The following is an 8084-nucleotide window of genomic DNA, read 5'->3' as shown; positions in this document are numbered from 1 at the left end:
GGAACTCAGCATGGCCCTTCAGGGTCCCCACAGGGCTAGGCCCACACCCAGGACAAAGGCACTGAACCAGAGGCTCTGCCTCCCCTGCTGGACACTCTGGGCTGGGCCCAGGCAGGGGGCGAGGAGGACATGGCTGGAGACCAGAGCCCTGAGCCATCAATACGCCGGCCACTGAGCGGGGGTTGAACGTGCCTTGGCGACCACTGTGGCCGCCCTGCAGACGCCCCCAGGCCAGGACAGTACCGGGTGGTCAGGGCAGCAGGCAGCCCCTCCAGTGCACAGGAGGGAGGTGGTGCTTTGGTGCCTGAGATCCTGGGGGCTGATATGGTCAGGACGGACAGGGGAGTATCATGGTGCCTTGAGGGGCACAGTGGGGACAGCCTGAGTGACGACAAGGGCCGATGTCACCCGAGACCAGGCCCTGGGGCTGCCTGAGGCCCCACACAGCCAGTGTGCACGTGCTCTCACACAGGTGCCAGTTGCCCAGAGCCGTGTCACAGGGGCACAGGTACCAGAATGTGCAGACACACCTGCGCCCCACATGTGTGCACACACACCCGGAGCACCGCCTACAAGTGCCCTGGCCGCTCTCCTGTGGAAGCGCGCGCACACACACACACACACACACACACACACACACACACACACACACAAACTGGGTAAAACGTGTCCTAGGCTCTGAGAGACACACACTGTCCCTGCATCACGGGGCTTCCCTCCAGCCAGGGAGGTGGGCAGCAAGAAGGGAAACCGTTTGTGAGAAGGTGAGAGTGACATAGAGAGAAATAGGGGTGGGGACAGCAGCCGCGAGGGGTCCATCTACGGAGGGCGGTCAGGGACGGCTCACTGGGAGCAGGCGGAAGCAGGCATGTGAACATCTGGGGGCCGGGCTCCAGGCAGAGGGAGCAGGCAGGGCCAAGACGCTGGGCCGCGTGCTCCCGGGGGTTCTGTGGCTTGTCCGGGAGCGAGGGGGGAGGCCCCAGAGGGCTCAGGACGCGCTGCACCCCTGGGTGCAGAATGCAAATGCAGCAGGCCTGTTCTAAAAGTATGAAGGATTTCAAAACAGCGAGAGCAGAATGCTAAACCCAGTGCAGGGTCTGAGCGCGGGGCCCATGCAAGAGCATGTGTCCCACACCTGCGAGGCCAGCCCTGGAGGTCCTGGGTCCGTGATCTGGCTCGCAGTATGCAGAACAGATGGCAGGTCAAGCAGGAGACTAGTTAAGACGTGAGACAATAATGAGGGAGAGAGAAGATGGTGCTGGCACCTGGCTGGAGCACAGGATGTAGGGAGCAACTCCAGGCCCTGTCCCTGCAACGCCCACACCCAGAGCCTCAGCCTGAGGCTCCTACGAGCCAGGTCTCAACACCAGGCCCCACCCATCGGTGAAGGCCCAAGTGACCATGTATAACCCATGGCAAACCCTCACGTCACCTCGGGCAAGCAGGTGGGAAGATGTCGAAAAATCCACCCAGAACACAGCCCCAGCCGGCCAGAGCCCCTCCTCCTGGGACCCCTGCCCTTCCTCAGGGTCCAGCCAGAGGGGCAAGCTCTGGAAGCCGAAGGGGCGGGGACTTCCAAGCCCCTGCAGCCTCCGGAGGCCTCATCAGCACAGCCGGAGGAGATGACAGTGCTCTCTCCAGGAGAGTCCCCACCCAGCCCCCAGCCCAGCCCAGCTCCCACACTCTGCCATCACCTGCCACCAGGTCGTGATGGGCAGTTGGGAAGGCGACCCCACCCAGAGGAGGCCACAGCCTCTGCTTATGGCAAAGGGAGGCCAAACCTCCAGAGCCGGGTTATGCGGCTGTGGCGGAGCCAGGCCGCCCCTGCCGCTGCCAGCCCATCTCGCAAAGGCCCAGGCCTGGAGTCGTGGACGCTCCCAAACAGCCTGCGGCCGGTTCAGGGCTAGGCTGGCCATCGTTGCTAGGAGGGAGAATACTAAACACCCCAAACTTGTCCCCCCAGAAGGGCCACCCACCTGGAGGGGAGGGGAGGAGGTGGAGTCGCCCAGGGGCAGGGGCAGGGGCCGGGAGGGGCAGAGAGCGGCGGCGGGCGGCTGGAAAGCGCAGACTGAACGGAGGCCGGGACAGCGGAGAGGCGGCGGCGGCGAAGGGAAATGAGGAGAGAGGGAGGTGGAGGAAGACGGAGGGAGGGACCGCGGGAGGGGAGACCAGGCCGGGAGGAGGCCGGGCGGGAGCGCCGGGCCCGGAGGTGGACGGAGCGACGCCTTCTCCTGAATCAGCGCTCGCCGGGGGCGGCCAGGGCCCAGCCGGTGCCTGGGCGGGGACCCCGGCGCCCGGGCCAGCGCCCCCCTCTCCAGGCCGCGTAGACGCGCGCCCAGCGGTCCCTCCCGGCCTGACGCAGACCTGGGCCGCCTCCGCGGGGGCGAGGACCGACCTGGCCAGGTGCGCCGGCGGCCCCCACCTCCGCGCCTTTGTCCGGCCCACCGGGCTCCGCTCCCCCGCCCCCTGCCCGCTGCCCGCGCGGCCCCGTCGGCGCGCAGGTGCGGGAGCAGGGAGGCCCGGCCGCCGCGGGCGCAGAGCGGCGCGTCTTACCTGCGGCTCGGTCCCGACTCGGCCCCGGCTCGGCCCCGGCCCTCCCGCCCGGCCGGCCGAGCGCTGGGCGGGGCCGCCGCCTAGGACATGCCCGGCGCGGCCCGCACGCTCGCGGCAGCCCGGCGAGCCCACGGGCAGAGCGGCGGCCCGGCCTCGCGCGGCGAGTCCCTGACGTCTGCGGGCGCCCCGCCCCGCCCCGGCCAGGCCCCGCCCCCGCCCCGCCCCCCGGAAATCCAGGTTAGGGCGGGCCCGGAGCGCCAGGTGAGCGCGGCTCCCGCCCCCGGCGGCTCAACGGGCCCCGCCCCCGCGCCCACCCCCCACGCCCCGCCGACCGGGCCCAGCCCCCTCCCCCACTCGCCCCCACAGGTCTGTCCCCAGACCCCTCCCCTCACCGTCTCCGTACCGCCTCGGCTTGGGGATCCGCCCCTGCGTGCCGGGCGCAACCTAGTGCCCGCAGCAGCCCCGCGTCTTGGCTCTGAGCCCGCGGTTAACGCTTAACGAAGCTCCGGGAGCCCGAAACTCGAACCGCACCCCTGGGCCCTAACCTTTGGCCCCGCCCGCCCAAATGAGGGTTGGAGGGAGAAGGAGGTGTGGTGATCCCCAGAGGCCCGCCCCGCCCTCTCGTGCTCCACGCGCCCCAACCCCGGGATTTCGGCCGGGCTAGGTGAGGTGGGTGGTGGGCGTCGACGCAGTCCTACCCTCTGCTGACTGCGGGCCGGGCCGGGCCCTGCCCGAGGGCGGGGCGCGGGTCCCGGAGTGAGTTCTCACGCGCTGCTCGCTCCGCGCTGGCCGCTACAATAGAGGCATCCGGTGTCCCGAGAGCGAGAGGGGGAAAGGGATTAACGCTGCGGGCGGGGGCGCTGTGGGAGAGGCCTAGGTGGGGGTTTGCCCTGCAGGCATTCCTGCTTTACTGGTGGGGACTGGCCTTGACCGAGGGAGGAGGTGCGCAGCGAAGCCAGGGAAGTCCTGGGAGGTGGGGTTGAGGAGGCGTGTGCCGGGGAGTCTGGGCTTCGTGGCCCGGGCGGCTGGCGCCTCTGAGTGTTCACGGGCCCCCTGCCCTGCACCGGGAGCACCGCCCCATGGTCACCAGCCCCCGACAGAGCCAGGCCTGGGGGTTGGAGTGCGGAAGGGGTCCCGCACCCTCGAGTACAGAGGGGCGCCCCATACCCACTACGCAGGTGGAAACCCACCTGCAGAGGGAAGAGCTATGAGGGTGCAGGGAGTGTGCCGGACGGTGGGCGGCGCCACCTGTGCGGGACTCACCGGAAGAACCTGAGTTGGGAGCGCGGACTGGTAGGGGTTGGGGTGGGGGGAGGGGCAGGCCAGGGGAGGGACCTGTAGCCAGGTGATCTAGGAGCTTGGACTTCGTCCCAAGGACAACGTGGCGCCCAAGGAGCGTTTGCTGCTGGCTGAGACCTGCTCAGATGAGGCTTTCAGAGAGCTCCGGGTGCCAAAGGGCATGGAAGGAAGAACAGGACTGGGGGTTGGGGAATGGTCAGGTGTCCAATCCTAGTCCTGGAGTGGAAGAGGTGGGGGCAGAGAAGTGGGCTGGGCGTTCTCGGTTTGCCCCCCAGACCCACCTTCCGCCCTCCCCATGGCCTGCGCTCTGGGCCGCATCGGTGGCCCCATCCCCCACTCTCCCCTGGCTTCCGGGTGAGTTTGGAAGCCAGCCCAGAGGTTGGGGAATTTCCCCAGCTCCCTCCCGGCTGGGCACAGACCTCTCCTCTCCCTGAGGTCCTCTACCTGAGTTCCCAGTCCCTGCCCTGAGGCCCTTTCTACCCTCTTAGGGCTCTGAGGCCCCCGGGTCTTCACCACCTTGTTGGTTTCGCCTACCCCTTGCCTGCACCTTGGTAAATGGACCTTTATAAAAGTCCTTTTCTCTCTTTGCATCTTTCTCCTGCCTGGACCCTGACTTCCTCCAAGGTGAGGAAGAGAGAGGAGGCAAAGACGGTGCCCAGTGGTCACCTGGACCCCCTACTGTCACTGGGAAACAGGTGAACAGGCCAGGAGAGCAGGTGTGCAGGGGTCAGCAGTTGAGAGTTTGATGCAGAAGGATGGAGAGACCTGGGGACACTCAGGTGAGCTGTTCGGGACAGAGCTAGGGGCAGCTGGAGGCCTCATCAGGTGTGGGTGATCCTTGGGAGCCAGAGGGAGGGGGTGGAAAGAACAAGGTAGACGAGCCAGGAATCCACAGCGAGGGCTGGGAAGGAGGCCCAAGGAGGGCTGAGGCCACAGTCTCCCCGAGGTTGCACTGAATGCAACTTGTGAGAGTAGCTCCAGGATTTTTAAAAAAAAATTTTTATAACTATGTGAACCTATCCTGAAATCCATGAGGAAGATAAAGGTGCAAGAATAATTAGCCTGCAAGTACTTGAACAGACATGTCTCCAAAGAAGATAACCAGATGGTCAACAAGCACATGGAAAGATGCTCAACATCATTAGTCATTAAAGAGATGCCAATCCAAACCGCAGTGAGGTACCACTGCACACCTGTTAGCAGGACTACTATCAAATAATAATAATAATAATAATCAGTGTTGGTGAGAATGTCTGTGGAGAATGGAATCCTATGCATTATTGGTGGGAATGTAAAATGGTGCAGTCTCTATGGAAAACAGTACGGCAGTTCCTCAAAAAATTAAAAATAGAACTACCATACAATCCAGCTATTCCACTTCTGAATATATGCCCAGAAGAATTGAAAGCAGGGACTCGAATAGATATTTGTACACCTGTGTCCATAGCAACGTTTTTTACAATAGCCAAAAGGCGGCTGCACCCAATGTCCTTCAGTGGATAAATGGATAAGTGAAATGTGGTCCATCCTTACAATGGAATATTATTCAGCCTTAAAAAAGGAAAGAACATGGATGAGCCTTTAGGACATTGTGCCAAGTGAAGTAAGCCAGTCTCAAAAAAGCAAATTCTTTATGATTCCACTTCTACGAGGTCCCTAGAGTAATGAAATTCTTAGAGACAGAAAGGATGTTGGTTGCCAGTGGCTAGGGGATGGGGATGGGGAGTGAGTGTTTAATGGAGACAGAGTTTCAGATTTAAGAAGATGAAAAAAAGTTCAGCGGACTTCCCTGGTGGCTCAGTTAAGAATCCGTCCACCAATGCAGGGGACACAGGTTCGAGCCCTGGTCCGGGAAGATCCCACATGCCACGGAGCAACTAAGCCTGTGCACCACAACTACTGAGCCTGCACTCTAGAGCCCGCGAGCCACAACCACTGAGCCTGCGTGCCGTGCCGCAGCTGCTGAAGCCCATGCACCTAGAGCCCATGCTCCGCAACAAGAGAAGCCTCTGCAATAGGGAGCCTGCACACGACAACCAAGAGTAGCCCCTGCTCACCACAACTAGAGAAAGCCTGCAGGCAGCAGCAAAGAGCCAACGCAGCCAAAAATAAATAAATTAAAAATAAATAAATTTATTTTAAAAAAAGTTCAGGAAGTGGATGGTGATGATGGTTGTATGATGACATGAATATACTTAGTGCCACTGAACTGTACCTTTAAAAATGGTTGCAGTGGTAAATTTTAGGGCTTCCCTGGTGGCGCAGTGGTTGAGAATCCGCCCGCCAATTCAGGGGACACAGGTTCAAGCCCTAGTCCGGGAAGATCCCACATGCCGTGGAGCAACTAAGCCTGTGCACCACAACTACTGAAACCTGCGTGCCACAACTACTGAAGCCCATGCGCCTAGAGCCCGTGCTCCACAACAATAGAAGCCACCACAATGAGAGAAGCCCGCACACCACAACAAAGAGTAGCCCCCACTCGCCGCAACTAGAGAAAGCCTGCATACAGCAACAAAGACCCAATGCAACCAAAAATAAATAAATAAACATTAAAAAAAAGCTCACATTTCTTGAAAAAAGGTAAATTTTATGTTTTTTATGTGTTTTACCACCATTTTATAGATTATTTTTACTTATTTATTTTTGGTTGCATTGGGCTTTCGTTGCTGCACGCGGGCTTCTCATTGGCGTGGCTTCTCTTGTTGCAGAGCATAGGACTTAGGCGTGCGGGCTTCAGTAGTTGCGGCTCACGGGCTTAGTTGCTCTGCGGCATGTGGGATCTTCCCGGACCAGGGATCGAACCCGTGTCCCCTGCATTGGCAGGCGGATCTTAACCACTGCACCACCAGGGAGGTCCACACAATTTTAAAAAGTAGAGAAAAAAACAAAAACAATAGCCTGTATAATTCTAAAAAAGCAGGCGCCAGTCCTGCCAGAGGGTAGAATCTGTCACAGAACCGACCAGAACATTCTGTTATAGGTGGTTGACTGAACACACAGATCAGAGGTCTGTGTGATCATTTAACATACGATTATTTGGCATTTAAAATCTGCGAGGAAAAGGGCGTTCTTTAATAAAGGGTGTTGGGACAACTGAGCAGCCATTGGAAGGAAACATGACATTGGACTCCTATCTCACTCCAAAATAAATTCCACATGGACCAGAAATACAAATGCCAACAACAAACCGACAAAAGCATTTGAAGAAAACACAGGAGACTGGAGACGGTTTAATAGTCTCACCATGAGGAAAGCTTTTCCCAGCGTGACAAAAGCAGAAGTCATAGGAATTTTTTTTGATAAATTTAAGTAAATTACAAATTGCAACATTTTGCATAGATATAACCTTTTAAGTCCTAGGATGTGCCACAAACTGGGAAAAGCTTGTTGCTAACTCATATCTCAACGGAAGGGCCAGCTCCCCAGCAGAGCGGGCCTATGAATTAGTAAGGATGGGGGCCGAGTGTCTCACTGGAAGTTGGCAAGCAGCCCAGACGCATGCAGAAGGAAACCCGCATGGCTGTTAGCTGAAAGATGCTTAACTTCACCCATGATCAGAGAAATGCAAATGCACGTGACCTTCAAACTTTGGAGGTTTTGAAGAGGGACTGGACGGGAGTGGTGGGGAGACGGGCCCCAGCTAGGGTGTGAGTCTGAGGTTGGAGGTGGGGCGACAGTGCCCATCACCTTACAAAAGCCCTCGTCCAGCCAGCCTGTCTGCTTCCCAGGATCTGTCCTGCAGGAATACTCGCGCATGTGCACCAGGCCTAGTCGAGATTTTCATCGCTGCTTTGCACCTAAAGCAGAGCAAGAAACGGCTCAGCCTCGGTCCATCCAAGGGCACCGCTGAGGGACGCCAGATGCCGTGCAGCCGTGGGCACCACTCGGTGGCTCCCTGGGGGGCACAGGACCAGCTCCTCGGTGTTCTCAGAGAACCCACAGCCCCCTCTCCCTCCTCTGCGCTGTCTGGTCACGGGTGGCCCCTGCACGCGGGAACTGGGGATGGGGACACCTCGTTTCCACCCTTGGCCCTTGGCTTTGCCTGAATTTTTTAAACCAGGAAGCTGTATTAACAATGACGAGATGTGCTGTTTTCTTTAGGGGATAGTCAGGAGGGGGCAGGGTCCCCGTGCAGACAGCACATCCTGGCTCCAGGGCTGGGCGAGGCGCTGAGGCGGTGCCTGGGGCTTGAGGTAGAGCTGCAGACCCCCTGGAGGGTGGGAGTGGAG

The sequence above is a fragment of the Hyperoodon ampullatus genome, assembly GCF_949752795.1.
Source record: "Hyperoodon ampullatus genome assembly, chromosome: 3".
Lineage (NCBI taxonomy): Eukaryota > Metazoa > Chordata > Mammalia > Artiodactyla > Ziphiidae > Hyperoodon > Hyperoodon ampullatus.
Note: the sequence above shows the minus strand (reverse complement) of the source record.